The 15,270-nt window shown below is 40.9% G+C and overlaps 1 protein-coding gene across 6 annotated transcripts in view; it reads right to left on the bottom strand.

The window, feature by feature from the left end:
• The window catches only part of Foxp1 (forkhead box P1), a 425,908-nt gene that overhangs the window by 366,027 nt on the left and 44,611 nt on the right, over nt 1–15,270 (bottom strand). For all 6 annotated transcript variants that reach the window (XM_017796949.2, XM_008828278.3, XM_017796947.2 and 3 more), the window contains exon 2: nt 3,188–3,254. The gene's annotated coding sequence lies outside the window, so the exon portion shown is untranslated. The remainder of the gene's footprint in view (nt 1–3,187; nt 3,255–15,270) is intronic.

Here is a 15,270-nt window from a genome sequence, read left to right as displayed (position 1 = left end):
GAAGCCCTCTTCTGACCTCTGCGGCATTGCATGAGATGGGTGCACTCACATACATGCAGGCAATACACTTATACACATAAAATAAAAATAATAAAATATTTTTAAAAAATAATAGTTATATATAAGGGACAAACACCAAGATAAGAAAATCAGAAATGGAAAAACTATATAGATTAAGGAAAAGCTCTTACACCAAGTCCCAAGCAATTCAGTCAAAGAAAGAAACTGCACGGATGGTCTAATCAGCTTTGCTTCATGAAAAGAGACAACAAGAAAACAATGTATTTTTAGGATCTAGAACATTTTTAGGAGGGGTTTACCTGCATGCTAGCGAACGATATAGTGCTTTATACACTTCACCCTGATAATTAAGAATGCATCAAAAAATTTTAAGTGTGCCTGTGTACATCTGTGCATATGTCTGGGGGGGGGGTACATGTGCATGGTAAAAGTATGGAACTCAGAGGACAACTTTGTGGAGTCTCTTCTTGCCTTCATGGGGGTTCTGGGGATTGAACTCAGGTCTCAGGGCTTAAACTGCAAAAGCACCTTTATCCATTGAGCCATCCTGTCAGACCATGAAGAATGCATTAAAAAAAAAAAAACATGGAGTCATCTCTTACAGTCAGTCCTAATAAAAAACTCCCAGAAGTGCTATTGTATAAAGTTTCTCTCAACCAATGATATTTTTAAATTTGGACAACATCAAGAGATCTAAGCATGGGCAGTATAAAGATACCAAACTAAAAGAAAAATCGTTTATGCTCTCAGGGTATCGGAATGAAATATTGGGATAAATTTCTTATTTAGAACTGTGTGGCTAAACTAAGTCTCAAGCTCAATTTTGCAACTTTTTTGGTTTGTGTTTGTTTAATTGCTGGGTGTGGAACCTGTGACCTCAGAATGCTTGACAAATGGTTCACTACTGGGCCATACCCTCGGGCCTCAACACATCATCTGTTGAACGCTTTTTCAGCTAAATCTCAATTTTCAGCTTTTCCTGCAACCTTTGCTTCTAACAGTTTGATGAGCTCAACAATTGGCAGGATTTGGCCTGAGACATACCCTGGATTATGATCTGCTCTAGAGGTGATGGCGACCAGAGACAGTATTTACAGTAGAACTAGTGGCTGGGCCAAAGAACCAATGACCCCAAAGCAGAAAATGTTCACTAAGCAGCCTGTGGCAGAAAACATCTGCCAACTCCTTAAGTGAGTCACAGCCAAGAGTAGTCTTGATTTATCATATCCTGCTGTGGTCAATAACTCTACATACTGGTTGGGATCAAGCCCGTCTATGCTGGAACATCTAAAGGGACATGAGACCCCTCTGGAAATTAATCAGGGGTTTCCCACAGAGTTGAATAGAAACCACATAGATAATGAAATGAGGCAAGACACTTTTAGGGAGCCCAGATCAAATAAACGAGAAAACAAGTATAAAAACAAATCTATTCCCTCCATGATGCATTCTAGAACCAAACAGACTAGGTGAGATTAATGACAAAACTGCACAAATAATATTCAACTTATGAAAGTTCTACCAAAACCCTTGTTAAATGGAAGAATAAGAAGTCTGTATCTAGCCGGGCGTGGTGGCACACACCTTAATCCCAGCACTCAGGAGGCAGAGGGAGGCAGATCTCTGTGAGTTCAAGGCCAGCCTGGTCTACATGGTGAGTTCCAGGACAGCTGGGGCTACAGGGAAACCCTGTCTCAAAAAAACCAAAAAAAAAAAAAAAGAAGTCTGTATCTCAGAAATGTATCAACATAATTTAGCAAAATTTGAGTAAAGACTGAATTCAATCAGGCCAAAAAGTAACCTCTTCTTAACTGAACACTATCTACTAAATCAAATAGAACTATTAAGGGATCAATTAACAAGTGAGATGGAAAGGCCTTGGAGAGATGCCCCAGTGGTTAAGAGCCCTGGCTGCTCTTGCAGAGGACTGGGGTTGGGTTCCTAGCACCCAGATGGTGGCTAATAACTGTCTATAACTCCAGTTTCAGGGGATCTGATACCCTTTTCTGATTTCTATGGGGACTGCATAACACTGGTGTGCTTACATACATGCAGGCAATACACTCATACACGTTAAATAAAAGTAATACATTTTTTAAAAGTGAGATGGAAATGTTACTGTAAATGAAGAAAAAATGAGGGTAAAGGGGTATGGGGGTATCTTCAAAATACAATATACACTTGTATGATAACTTAAAAATAAATAAATGAGCTGTGTGTGGTGGCACACACCTTTAATCCCAGCACTTGGGAGGCAGAAGCAAGTGGATCACTGTAAGATCAAGGCCAGCCTGGTCTCTAGAGCAAGTTCCAGGCTAGCTGAGGCTACAGGAAGACACTGTCTCAAAAAACCAAAAATAAAATAAAATAAAATAAAATAACGATAAATGAATAAAAATAAACTTCAAATTTCAGACTGAAATGGCCTACAGAAAGATTCTCTCTGTAGGATGCTCAGTGCCTGGACAGAGACCCTCTTGATACCAAGTGAACATTCAGCATCTATGGCATTTAAATGGGAGTGTATTTCTTCTGCCCCCTGAAAAAATATGAGTCCCAGAAAAGGAAATTTGGCTTTCATTCATCAAGCTGTATTGGGCTGTCTGAAAACTTCCAATTTTAAAATCAAGAATGCGTTTGATTTCCAACCAAGGTCAAGAGAACACGGCAGCCTAGCACTGACACCCCAGAGCTGTGCCCACAGCACTCAGCAGTGACATCAATGTGGCATGTTGCTATGGTGCCTGACTATTAATTCGTGAAAGAAGGTGATTAGACAGGCGCCAGGTGAACATCAATTGGATGCCACCACTTCGGCACAGAACACTGACATGCATTACCCTTGTTTGTGGCAAGTTAATTTTATGAATCACCACTTTGGTGATGGGATATTCCTTTCTCATGTTAAAGCCACCACATCTACAAGCAAAGATTAATTACAGGTCAGCTTCAACAAACAGGAAAGTATGATACTGTTTAGGGGAAAAGTACACACACAGTCTATTTCTTAAGGGCAATCTTTTAAGATTTCTAAGGTATGCTGCATGTACATTTACTCACAAATACAAGTATATTTGCCAACTACAGATAAGAAAACACCCAAATTCAGAGCCCTCAAAGGTGATAAAGTTCTAGGTACCACTCTACTAATTACATTTGAATTTACCTTTTTTGTTTTTGGCTTCTGTAACACAATCTTCGGTTATAGTCACCTCAAAAGGTCACTTCTCACCCTGAAAACAAAACAAAACAAAACCACATCACAATCTGAATGTCAAGGAAGTGGCTCAGTGAATGCCCAGGATCCACACAAGCGAAAAGACAAGGCTCTCAATTGTACGTACTGGCAATTGACTTTCACAGTTCACAAAAGCCAGTTCAGGACCTCCACTTATCTGGACCACGTGTCTTTGAAGTCTTTAAGGCCATAAAATCAACAGGGATGGAAAAAGTCAAGGTGAAACATTTCAAATTCTGCATGTGAACTCTTTCTCCCCGTGCCATCTATCAATTCACTTTCGTGTGGAAGAATACATGACTCACAGGGCCTGTTTTTGGAAACCAGACTGCTTACTTGAACGTGTCTCTTTGGTTCATAACCAAAGCATCTCTAATTTCATTAGCGCACAGGACTTACTTTTTTCCTCTTTGGAAGAGAGCTCTCACTTGTAGACATGACGCTTTCTGCCACTCTGAACCTTTCAAAATGATTTTTTTTAGAGTTCCATTTTCAATTTGGGAAAAGGGCATGGGGTTAATTACTGGTGAAAACTGTTCACAGAATACTTTTCACTTAATCTATATCTACCAGATCTACTTACTACGTTAGATAAAAATGGTTCATGCCACTCGAAATAAACAATTGAAATCAAGCTTTGTAAAACACAAAAGAAGCATGTAACATAATTCAGCCTATATCTCCTCCAGCGTCTGCAAGCTCCTGTGTGCAAAACCACACATGACCCTTTGAGAAACAAGCTGCCTCTCCCTGCCCATGTACCTGGAATCAGTATATGGTCCAAGATAAAGAAAATCATGTGCTTAATTATTTAGATCAAGTTAGTAATAGGCCACAAGTTTCATTCCATCCCCACTGACCAAATGCTAGAATTGTAAGATGGTGAAATCCTATAATTTTACCAATATGTTAATGTTTTTGCTCACTCTTTACAATGATATGTAGTGGAGTGGTTTTATTTTACTTGAGTAGATCCCTATTCACCCTCTGCTGTCAGCCCTGAATGGCAAACGATAAAAGCCTGGAGAGAGTGAAAGCCTTCCTTCACTAGGGCTACGCTGTGAAGTGGCACTTTGGTGCCTACCCTCTTTGAGGAAATGATCTGGGGCCAACTTATGACATTTCAACAAGCAAGTGTGTACAGATTCTAGCCTTTCAGGTTGGAAAAAAAGATGCAGGCTCTGAGTGATATCAGAATTTTCATGTTTACTGTTAGAGGAAATTGGAGGTTTTCATCATAAATCTTTACCCTTTGGGTGGGGGAAAACCCTAGTGCTGGGACTTAAAACTACTGCTCTGCAACCTGCCCCCCAACTTTTTTTGTTTTTACACAAAACAATTCAAATTGAAAATGAAAATCGTGTGCTTTCCTGCTGATGTGTGTCCTCAGAATTGCCTTGGCTGGTGGGGGGGAGACTGCTTCATGATAAGCGGTGAGAAGAAAGGGGAATAGCAGTGCTGATCTGGTGCCAAGGGAAAGCTAAGACCCCTGAGCCACCCCTACGCCACACCAGGGTGAGCCACCACACCAGGGCGAGCCGCCACACCAGGGCGAGCAGCACCTCTGATGCTAGAAATTTCTAAGACAACCACTCATCGAACTTTAAAAAATTAATATTATTATTGCTATTCTTACTATTTTCAGTTTGGGACCAAGATTGGGGTCTTCCACATGCTGGGAAGTGCTCTAGTGCTGAGCTTCGTGTCCAGGACTCATCAAACCTTAAACAGCAGGTGGACTTTGGCAGACCCTGCTCCATTCAAAGCAAAACACTTCCTCCTTTTTTCTTGAGACCTTCTTCAATGCATGTGCTCTAAACTGCTCTAAACTAATTTATACGTTTATCTATTGAGCCGGGTTTATTTTTGCATGTTTGGCAGAAGGGCCTATAGTATTAGACTTTGCAATGCAGATGAGATTCCCTATCATATAGGCCTGGCAAACAACTGGACCTCATTAAAATTTAATTTCCAAAGAAAAGTGCTGAAAAGGCCTAGTGTGAACAAAGTTATCTCTGGTGCTGCATTCAAACCTTCAGCACAATTTCAGGTAAGTATGAGGCGTGTTTGTCCACTCAGCGGCCTCCACAATACAGTAAGTGAAGGAGGAGCTTTTAAAAACCCACTGGTTCACCCTCAGAATTTAAGTGTGCTTTTCCTCTGGGGAGGTAAAAACAATAACACCACAATCATACTACTGACCCTCCGACGTACACAGACTGAAGTAGCACGAAATTGGCTACATTTAATTTTCACTTATGCATCAAGTATCCGCAGCGAGATGTAAAATGCATTCCATAAATTTTAATGCGCACGCACATCTGACCACTCATTAATTTATTTCTGTTGATTTTAGTTTTTAGAAAAAAGTATCCATTAGCAAAGTCATCTGAACGATATTTTTCGGGTTTTGCCTAGGAAAGATTAATAGTTCAACAGCTGTTTGCCATCATGCGGAATTAAATGAAATGTGTCAATACAGAAGACAAGAAAATTAGGGGTTAGTACTGGGGCCTGAGCTGGTATCATAAGGCGCTTGGAAGAACTGGAAATCAACAACTCAGAAGAAAAACGTGCAATTCGCTTTTTCCCAAAGCATAAAACTTCCGTTTCCCAAACTGCCTGTCAGCTTTCCATCATTTTTACTGATCAAATATATCAACTATTTACCTGATTACCAGCATCTTAAGCACCAACTAAAGCATTATGTAAAGCTTTTAAGTTAAAAAAAAAAAAAAAAGAAAAAGACACCCTAGGTAAAAGAAATATATTCCCCTCCAACCCACTTGTCTTGTTAAAAGAGGCTATCACCATACCAAATGCCACTTCATTTTCTTTTTCTCTCTTTTAAGATTTCCTACTGACTTTAGGTGTTAAAAGTAAGCTGGGCGTGGTGGCTCACAGCACTCCGGAGGCAGAGGCAGGCGGATCCTCTATGACTTAGAGGCTACCCTGGTCTACAGAGTGAGTTCCAGGCAGCTGGAGCTACAGGGAGATCCTGTCTAAAAAAAAAAAAAAAAAAAAAAAAAAAACAAAAAAAAAAGTAAGCCAGCATATATATATATAATAGAAATTGATTCCTTTCCTCCCTGGCATTCTCTGTCACAGTTAAAATTCCATGAACACTAGAATTTTCCATGGCCTCTTCACTAGCAAGGGTCACTTACCTGAAGTTACAGGGTAACTTCCCCCACCCCCACCCCCACTTCACCTGCTACCACTAAGGTTAGAAATCCAACCACCCCAAGTGCCTTCTTTCTCTATCTCCCCAGCACTCCCTCCTCCCTCTGACATGTGCTGTGCCGTGCCCTTATATCACTGTTGTGTGGCAAAACTGCCCTAAGTTTTGTTCTTCACTGGGCCTGTGAGATACATAATGCCAGCTAGCAGCTGCCTTGTGCTACTTAGTACTGAGTCACAGGTAAGTGTGATGGTGAGATCTCATTTCACAAGGCTGTGAAATGAACAACATAGCTTCTATTTTTCTCACTGAAAGTGGTTCGCCCTTTTCTTTCATGAAATCTAGAATAAGTGATCACCATCAAGATTCCTGCATCTCTTTCCCAATTCATATCCACCCAAAATCAACTCTGGAAGGTGACCACCAGTATCCATCTCAAGTCTCCGTCCAGCTCAGGCTGGTAGAGAACCCACTGTGTGTCAGTCTCTCCAGGGACATGAGGTGAGCCAAGCCAGGCCAGGGGTATGATGAAGGAGCAGTGTGACAGGTACAGGGCACCAGGACCCCTTCTTTCCCTGAAATACAGAACATGGCTCAAATTTCCCACACTCCCACATCCTCCTACTGAGCAACACTGACTTCACTTGTGAAAATCGGTCCAAATGGGCCAATTTCCAAGAGAGTGCTGCCTCTTTAAGTCGTCAATCTAAACTCATTTTGGCTTTCCTCTCTTATTTTTCAATGATTTCTTAGAAAACAGAAGGATATCAGCACATGTTTGACTGGTTGAAAAATGATAACACAAGGGTCATTTTATTTTCTGCACTTAAGAAATTCCACTTAGGGATCACCCCCAAAGCCTTTGCCCAGGCTCTTGGAACTTTAAATATCGAGTCAGATTTAACAAAAATTCAAAGAAGGGAAAGTAGAAAGACAAGGTGTGTGTGGGGGGGCAAGGAACAGTGTCAAAAGAGAATCAAAAGGAAGGAGACAGGAAATAAACTACTGTGCCCTCTGTCCAGGATTTTGTAGCCAGGGATGGCCTTAGACACCACTCATGGCGGTTGACTTATAAATGCTGTATTTCCTTTACTGGTCTCTACTCAAGAACTGTCCTAGTATCTACCACTACATCAATTACCCAATCCCCCTCCTGTCCCTGGCAGAAACATTTTATTACTGCCTTTCTCTTCACCCTCTGGGACCCTCGCCATATCATGGAGTCTAATTTTGGGGTCTGCTCTAGTAGACAAAACTTGAAAACCCTGTACAGAATGCCACCACGTGGTACAGGCAACCCCAGCCAACGCTTGCCTGAGGAAAAATCACTCCAGGCTGGCAGGCCCCCAGGAAAAATCACAACCACCGGCCTGGCTCATTTGGAAAACTCACTCTCTTACCTTCCTCTAAAGTAAAACCCTGGTCACGGTCATGTGAAAATATTTTATAGGTATCCTTTAACAACCTGTACATGTTGAAACCCAAAAACAATATTTGCTGTTTTGCCTTTGAAGCGCTAACAAAGCCTTTGTTTTAGATTTACCTTCAGTGCGCAATAAGAGTTAATAATCAAATCCATCCCAACCCCCACAAATGTTAAACAAAAAGATAAAAGAAATGCAAATAGCTATTGTCATGGAAAGTTAAAGTACCTGTCTGTATTTTTAAGTGAAAACTATTATCTCTATCAATCAAAATTTAAGAATACAATAGTGCTAATCACAGAAGGCGCTGACGGAGTTACTTCTTTCCCCTCATGAAAAAAAGTATTTTTCCTCTTAAAAACGGAGTATAAAAGTCATATACTTACAATTAGATAGAGTATTTGTAATTTTATCATTAAAAACCTTCAGCAGCCCCACTGTTAATAAATGCTTCTAAGTCTCTAGGCTGATTGGTACCCAAGAAGACCCAAGCCCTCACAGATTTTAATAAGGTTGATGGAATTTTATTTCAATTCTCCCAGTTTGCAACCTGCGGGGGAACAGCACACTCTTCTGTTGAAAAGAGTTACTCAGATCCAGCCAACAGTTAACTGGGAGCAAAAACTCCTTCTTTGAGACCCTAGATTCAATTCTTGCACCCTGAAATACCTTTGCATGGGACATGCTTGCATCATTTACCTTGTCTGTTTTAGTAACTTGCATTGAAAAAATAAACACTTTGTCCTCAAAAAGAAAGCAAAATGTCCCCCAACATCACCCAAAATGATGCTCCATTAATTGCTGAGTCTTTCTTTTTTAATTCACTTAAAAAAATTTTTTTTAAAAAAGAGAGAGATTGCATTAGTCCCTGACTGTGGTGCTATCTAAACGCAGAACAAGAAGACACACAAAAAAGCCAGACCCCAGATAGTCAAACAAACAGCTCAAGATTAAAATTCCTAGAGCAAACAGTTAAGCCAGGATGCCATTATGCAGACGGACTGAGCCTGGAAAGATGTCCCCTCTACCATGGAGCCAAGGGGCTGTCACCCGCCCCCACCTCCCCACCCAGCAAGATCAGATTTCCTTCCCTCTCCACTGCCTCTCTGAGCATCATGGCCAACATCTCCAGTGTGCTATTAATATCAATGAGGAGCCGATTCAGTTTCCACAGAAGAACCTTCGGATTCTAGCACAGACCTCGGGGGAGGACCCTGGCCCTGTATTACACAATACAGCGGCTGCAGTTTTCCTGCAGTTCAGTCTTGCACAGTTTGAAGGCTCTTACCACACAATGGCAGCAGTATCTGCAGAATAGTTACAAAACAGGATTTGTTAGGACAAAGAAGAATAAAGCTGTTCTCGCTCTTTCCCTTTTCTTTTTTTAATTCTTTCCAGTCCCCAAGAGCCTCTTTCTACCAGTCCAAAATTCAGCTCCATTCCCTAAGAGGCACCTGTACGGGTCTATTTCAAATCAGCCAGCAAGTGACAACCGCCCAGGAACCAGGAACCAGGACAGCTTTCAGGAGTCACCCAGAAGGGCAGCAAAGTATACCCTCTCAACATTTGCGAAATGAAACAAAAGTATCAGCTTGGCTTGGCACACACTTACCGGCTCATGGTGAGGCTGCAGAGCTTTGGGGCAGGGGAAGCAATTTTCACACAACGGAAGAAAGTTCAGAGTTTGCAAGGGAGAAACTACAGGCACTTGGAAGCCAAGCCCAGAGGGCTCTCTGGGCTCCCAGTCTGGCGGCTGTGTGAGGAAGGACTGAAGGTATGTGGGCTAAACACAACAAAAGCCACTGCCTTACTCTAGATTAAATATGCAGGAAGAGGCCCCTTTGCATAAACACAAACACTCAGCAAATGAATAACTGGCTCAATCAGACGCCCGCTGTGCCTTCTACCTGTCCTCTTCTGAGGAGAGACACTAGCTACTACAGGGGACACCACTAAACAGAGACCCACCTTTAAATGTGATGTTGCTATAATAACAATTAAAATGAAGTGTATTCCTTGGCAATTAAGGATTTACTCCTGGGGGGATGCCTTGGAGGGGCGATATAATGCTGTTGTATTTCCAGCTACCCGGAAAACAACTTGGCATGAGACACCGCAGTGGAGTTCTGCTTAGGGCTACATTTCCATCTCCCATGTTCAATGAGAGTTTTAAACAAGCACATGGTTTAGTCCCAGTTTAAGGTCAGAGACATAACTCTTGATTCTCTGCCATGTTATTCAAGCATCTTTCTGAGTCTGTACCAAGAAACACTGCTTGTATACATTTATAAAATACATACATGTAAAAGGCACATATGCAGGCCTATATGACTATATACAGTCACACACATAATACTTATGCCCCTGTATTAAGAATACAGATAAGCACGCGTATACAAAATATTACTTAGCTACACTCTTTAGCTCACGAATCATTTAAGGAAAATAATGTGAGCTTTCCAAAAATATATCCCAAATGCCTGTCTTCCAAATGTCCCCAATCCGTGGCCACTCACTTAAAAACATTAGCCACGTATTAGGAAGGATGCTTTTAACTGAGTGGCCTCAGCCACTTATAATTTTAATTAAATAACATAATTACAGTCAACAATTTTCTTCATTTCCGCAGAAAAATATGCCATACTTCAATGTGATTCATCCTTAGAACCCAGGAATTTAGCAACAGGAAAAACATGCTATGGCTGGGAATTTTCTGCTGCCTTTTCTCAGACTAGGAAGTAACTTTCTATTGACCGTTAACTATCTGGTTCCAGTAACTTGTTGGTGTTAGCAACTTAATAGTTTTTTTTTTTCCTCTACAAACTGTTTTCTTCTTTTGATTACCAGTTAAACATTGAATTTTAATTCTATAGCTTAACAATAAAGGATCTTTTTAAATATTTATTTATTTATTTATTTATTTATTTATTTGTTTATTTATGTGTGAGGGGATGAGAGAACAACTTTGGAGAGTCAGTTTTCTCCTTTCACCATGTGGGTTCCAGGAATAGAACTCAGACCATCAGGATTGGTGGCAGGTGTCTTTATCCACTGAGCCATCTCTCCAGTCCCCAATTACTTTTTAAATGAATTTCACAGTATTACATGATTTGTTTGAAATATATGTTAAGATTGTGCTCATCTACTAGTTTCTAAATCCACACAAGACTTTGAGGCCGAATTCTGGTCCACAGCACGTGCCTATAATTATGATTTGAACTAAAGAGGGTAGACAGATTCTTCTGAAAGGAAGGGAGGGAGGGAGGGAAGGAAGGAAGGAAAGAAGGAAGGAAGGAAGGAAGGAAGGAAGGAAGGAAGGAAGGAAGGAAGGAAGGAAGGAGCTTTCTATTCCAAAAGCAAATTAATTTTATTAATATTAACACAACTGATCACATCATTTTGCAACAAAATTAAAGATTTGCCCTGAAATGTTTTTGTTTTTTTTTTAATGTTATAAAAAAAGGCTTACTTCAAACACATATGATGGCAGTTACTGGAGAAAAGAAATGAAATAAAAGACTCCCAAAGCCCCAAAGAACAAAACATGGGTCCTCTAAGGGGCTTCTAGAGAAACAGAAGACTCTCTTAGCTACCTTCTCTTGAAGTGACCTTCCAAACAAACTCATCCCCAGGACCACAGCGATCTAGCCTTGATGTAAACAAACCATAGAACAAAAATTTAATCAATATATCATCGTGAAGAAGCCTCCGTCGCTCCCAATGCTGTTTCTCATGACTATTTTGGCTGTTCGAGTGGGTCTCACGCTTCCCAGCTAATAGAACTGTTGTTAGTGGAATCCAGTGTTAATGTGAACCTGGATGCCACTGAAGGAATGAATTATAAAATTATATGTGGTATCTGATTCCATAGGCATCAGATACTACACTCTAAATATTTTAATGAGGACAGAGAAATAAAGACAACCCAGGTAAGGGAACCCTGGGTTGTGGCCTGGCTAAGCTTGCAGCCGGAAGGCGGTTACAATACAAAAAACCAACGACACAGACAGGGATTGGGATAAAAATCCATATGCAAGCTCACTACGCTGAATGACCTGTACTGATGCAGAGTCAAAGATGTCATCCTCACACCAGTGCCACTCGAGAAAATGAAGGGGGGGGGTGCGGTGGCAGCTAGACCTCCAGAAAATAAACAGGGTGTACAGTTTCAAAGGCTCCAGACACAGGCTTTTCATTGTTCAAGCCAATTATCAGCGGAAAATAATAACAACAGATGGATCTGGAGTCACTGACTTTTCATATGCACTTCATCTCTGTGGAACAGATGATGAAATGCGAGAGCTATCTCAAAAAGGCAAAACATCTTGCAGTAAAAGAACTCTACAGTCCAGATGGGGACCTTCTAAGGCTGCTGATTATCTTCCTATAATGTTGTAAGATAGACTTACTAAAACATTTCAAGAACTGATCAGATAGGATATGTACAATGGCTTCATTAATGGAAGGAGTTGCCTCAGAATGGTGAGTAACCCCGGCAAGGATTTTAATAAGGTTAGGATTGCAAGTTTCCTATTTTGCTAGTCCGAGTCTGGAGGTTCCCACTCAAACCAGAAGTCTGTGCATCACAGGGGGAAAACATCGTCCAAGGCAACTACATGTGCGCTCTTCTCTTGTTTGAGCAAGGGAAGAAAGATGAACTACGACTGTAAAAAGGACATTAATTATCCTGAAGCAGACTACCATGATGGGATAGGGAAAAAAATAGCCCTAAAACAATTCCTTATTAAAAGGCTTCCATGATAAATGCCACCCCTTGTAGGGACGGCAAGCTTTGAAACATCCTTTGCCACTGGTAATTGCAAAAGAGAATTTGCTTTTAGTATAGAATAAATATAAATTTCTATATAAATTTCATATAAAAATATGAATATATATGCATTTTCTAATAAATGTCACCCACACACTAGGGTAAAACTCATCAACTTGTACTAGCCCACTATCAACACCTTGAACACTACCAAGTCAGGTTTGCTGACAGAATGCTGTAGGTAAACCACAACCCGAGTCCCTGAGGTAAGTGATGGGAATAGTGCAATCTCTCATCAGAAGGCCTCAGCCCTGCTGTAATAATGTATCTCTTCTATCTGTCTACTTATCCACCTCCATCCATGCATCATCAATTCCACATGCATAATTTCACAGAAATCTCTCTCTGATTTGATGTAAAATATGGTGGAAATCACCATGCTAAGAAAAGAGAAAAACTGATCCTCCCACTATTTACCAACATACTTAACATTTAAAAAATATTTCTATGAACACACTGTTGACTTCGCAAGTTTATAGTGTAAGTTTAAAAAGAAAGACACCCCCCCTCCCCTCAGTAAGGCTTTTCTTTCAAAGCACTCTGACAAAAGTAAATTCATAGCAGAACACACAGGCATGAAGAAGAAAATATCGCCAAGGGCAAAATTCTGCAACTGCTTTAAGAAGCAAACAAGAACACAAAAGATGTGTAATGCAACCATCTGCCTCTCCTCATACTATATCAATGCCTCAACTTTATCCCCACCCCCTGAGCCCGCCCACACCCATGCCACAAACCAAATGGCTTTTACTTATGCTTCCTGTGCAACAAATTTACACAATGCAGCCAGGAGGCTAAAGTTGATTTTTTTTTTAATAGACAAACTAGCATCTTTTTAAATTTCCCCATCAGGCACTCTGTCATTATCCCTTATTTGTAGTTGGTACCTCTTCGAAAAATCTCTGAGAACTTCACGGCGACAATGGCCTTCTCATGAGAATCTAGGAGTTCGGTTTCAAGAACTGGCACCCTTCAAAACTTCACCTCTGCCATCTTGTGCTTTCTGCTAGAAGCCTACTTCAGATGTGAACACACAAGAAAACAATGCTAACCTTATTCTAATCAGGGCCTTTCCTTTTCTGGCACAAAACTGTGGATTGCTTACCTTCCCTTATTAGTTGGCATGGCTACACTAACTTTAATCACCTCTCTCAATGGAATTTATTCCTGTTCGATTCAGTCTATAAACATTTATTGAGCAACTAAAATGTAGTTAGGAGCTTGTTAGACAACAGACCATCAAACTCCAAGATGCTCCTGTGTACAAGCAAGGTTTACTTGGTATGTTAAACCAGGAATCCTACAGGTTATGTTTTAAAATGCTTCCAGAATTGGGCATGGTGGCATACACCTTTAATTCTAGTACTAGGGAGGCAGGGGTAGGCAGATCTCTGTGAAACAGAAGCTAGCCTGGTTTACATAGCAAGTTCCAGGCCAGCTAGAGCTACAGAGAGACCCTGCTTCAATCAGTCAGTCAGTCAGTCAGTCAGTCAGTCAGTCAATCAATCAATCAATCAATCAATCGTGCTTATACATGCGGGAAGGCAGACATACTACATTTATTTAGCTATTTATATTTGCATGACAGAAAGTATAGATAGGTGAAAGTTACATCTCCACAGATCTAGTTGTTCTAAAAGGTGGAAAATAAAGACTTTTAATGCAGACTTCTATTTCTATAAAACAGAGGAAGCATAATAAATGTCTTTCACCATGGGGGCAACAAAACCCTATCATATCAGAAGAAAAGGATTCTTTCATAGGCCAACTTTCCTTCTGGCTTTTCTGCATGGGCAGCAAGACTCAGGGAACCATCACTGAAAAGAATGTTCAGTCATCTGGTTTTCAACAGGGTAATGCTTGGTTCTGTTCTGGGTGTTTCTGCTCACAGAGGCCCCCAGCCTGCACAGCAGAGGTCCTCTGTAGGACACATACAGCAAATGCAGCCACCGGATGAGGCATTCGGCTAATTGTTTAAGCCTGCACCAGTGTCTGGCACCCAGTTGGCAGACACAACTCAGGGCTGCCTACCAGACCTAGGCTAGCACAGCTGGAGTCAGACAACCAGATCTCAAGGACACTCCTCCTGGGAGCACATCTGGCTCTTGGCAGTTCCCATCTGCAGTGAGATGAACTCAGTTTAGTTTTTAGGTGAAGTTTAGTTAACAGAGAAGGCAAGGGGATTATCTTGACTGTGCATTTGGCTTTGGAACAAAATGTCAGAATACAAACTCTATGAAGGCAGGAGTATTATCTAACTTGATTTCTGTATCCCAGGGAGTGAATAGTAGCTCCCTATGAGAAACAAATGAACAATGCTAACCAGCAAACGAGTGGCACAAAAGCATCACTACAAATTATTCCAGCTCCTCTGCTCCTCTCCTTGACCATCTACAGACTAACAGTCTAGAGTACACAAAGAAATCCAAAAGCTACTCTATAGCTAAATCTCAGGAACGTGCTGACACTCATGAATAAAGTCATGTGTCTTCCCTGAAAGGCGGGAGACTCTCAAGTTTCCTTCTCCCAAAATAGCTGCTACTAAGTACTACAAATGCCTTCCTTTATTGGTTCTGAA

The sequence above is a fragment of the Nannospalax galili genome, unplaced genomic scaffold (assembly GCF_000622305.1).
Source record: "Nannospalax galili isolate Female #2095 unplaced genomic scaffold, S.galili_v1.0 scaffold1013, whole genome shotgun sequence".
In the NCBI taxonomy this organism is placed as follows: Eukaryota; Metazoa; Chordata; class Mammalia; order Rodentia; family Spalacidae; genus Nannospalax; species Nannospalax galili.
This window is presented reverse-complemented; position numbering and strand designations above follow the sequence as displayed.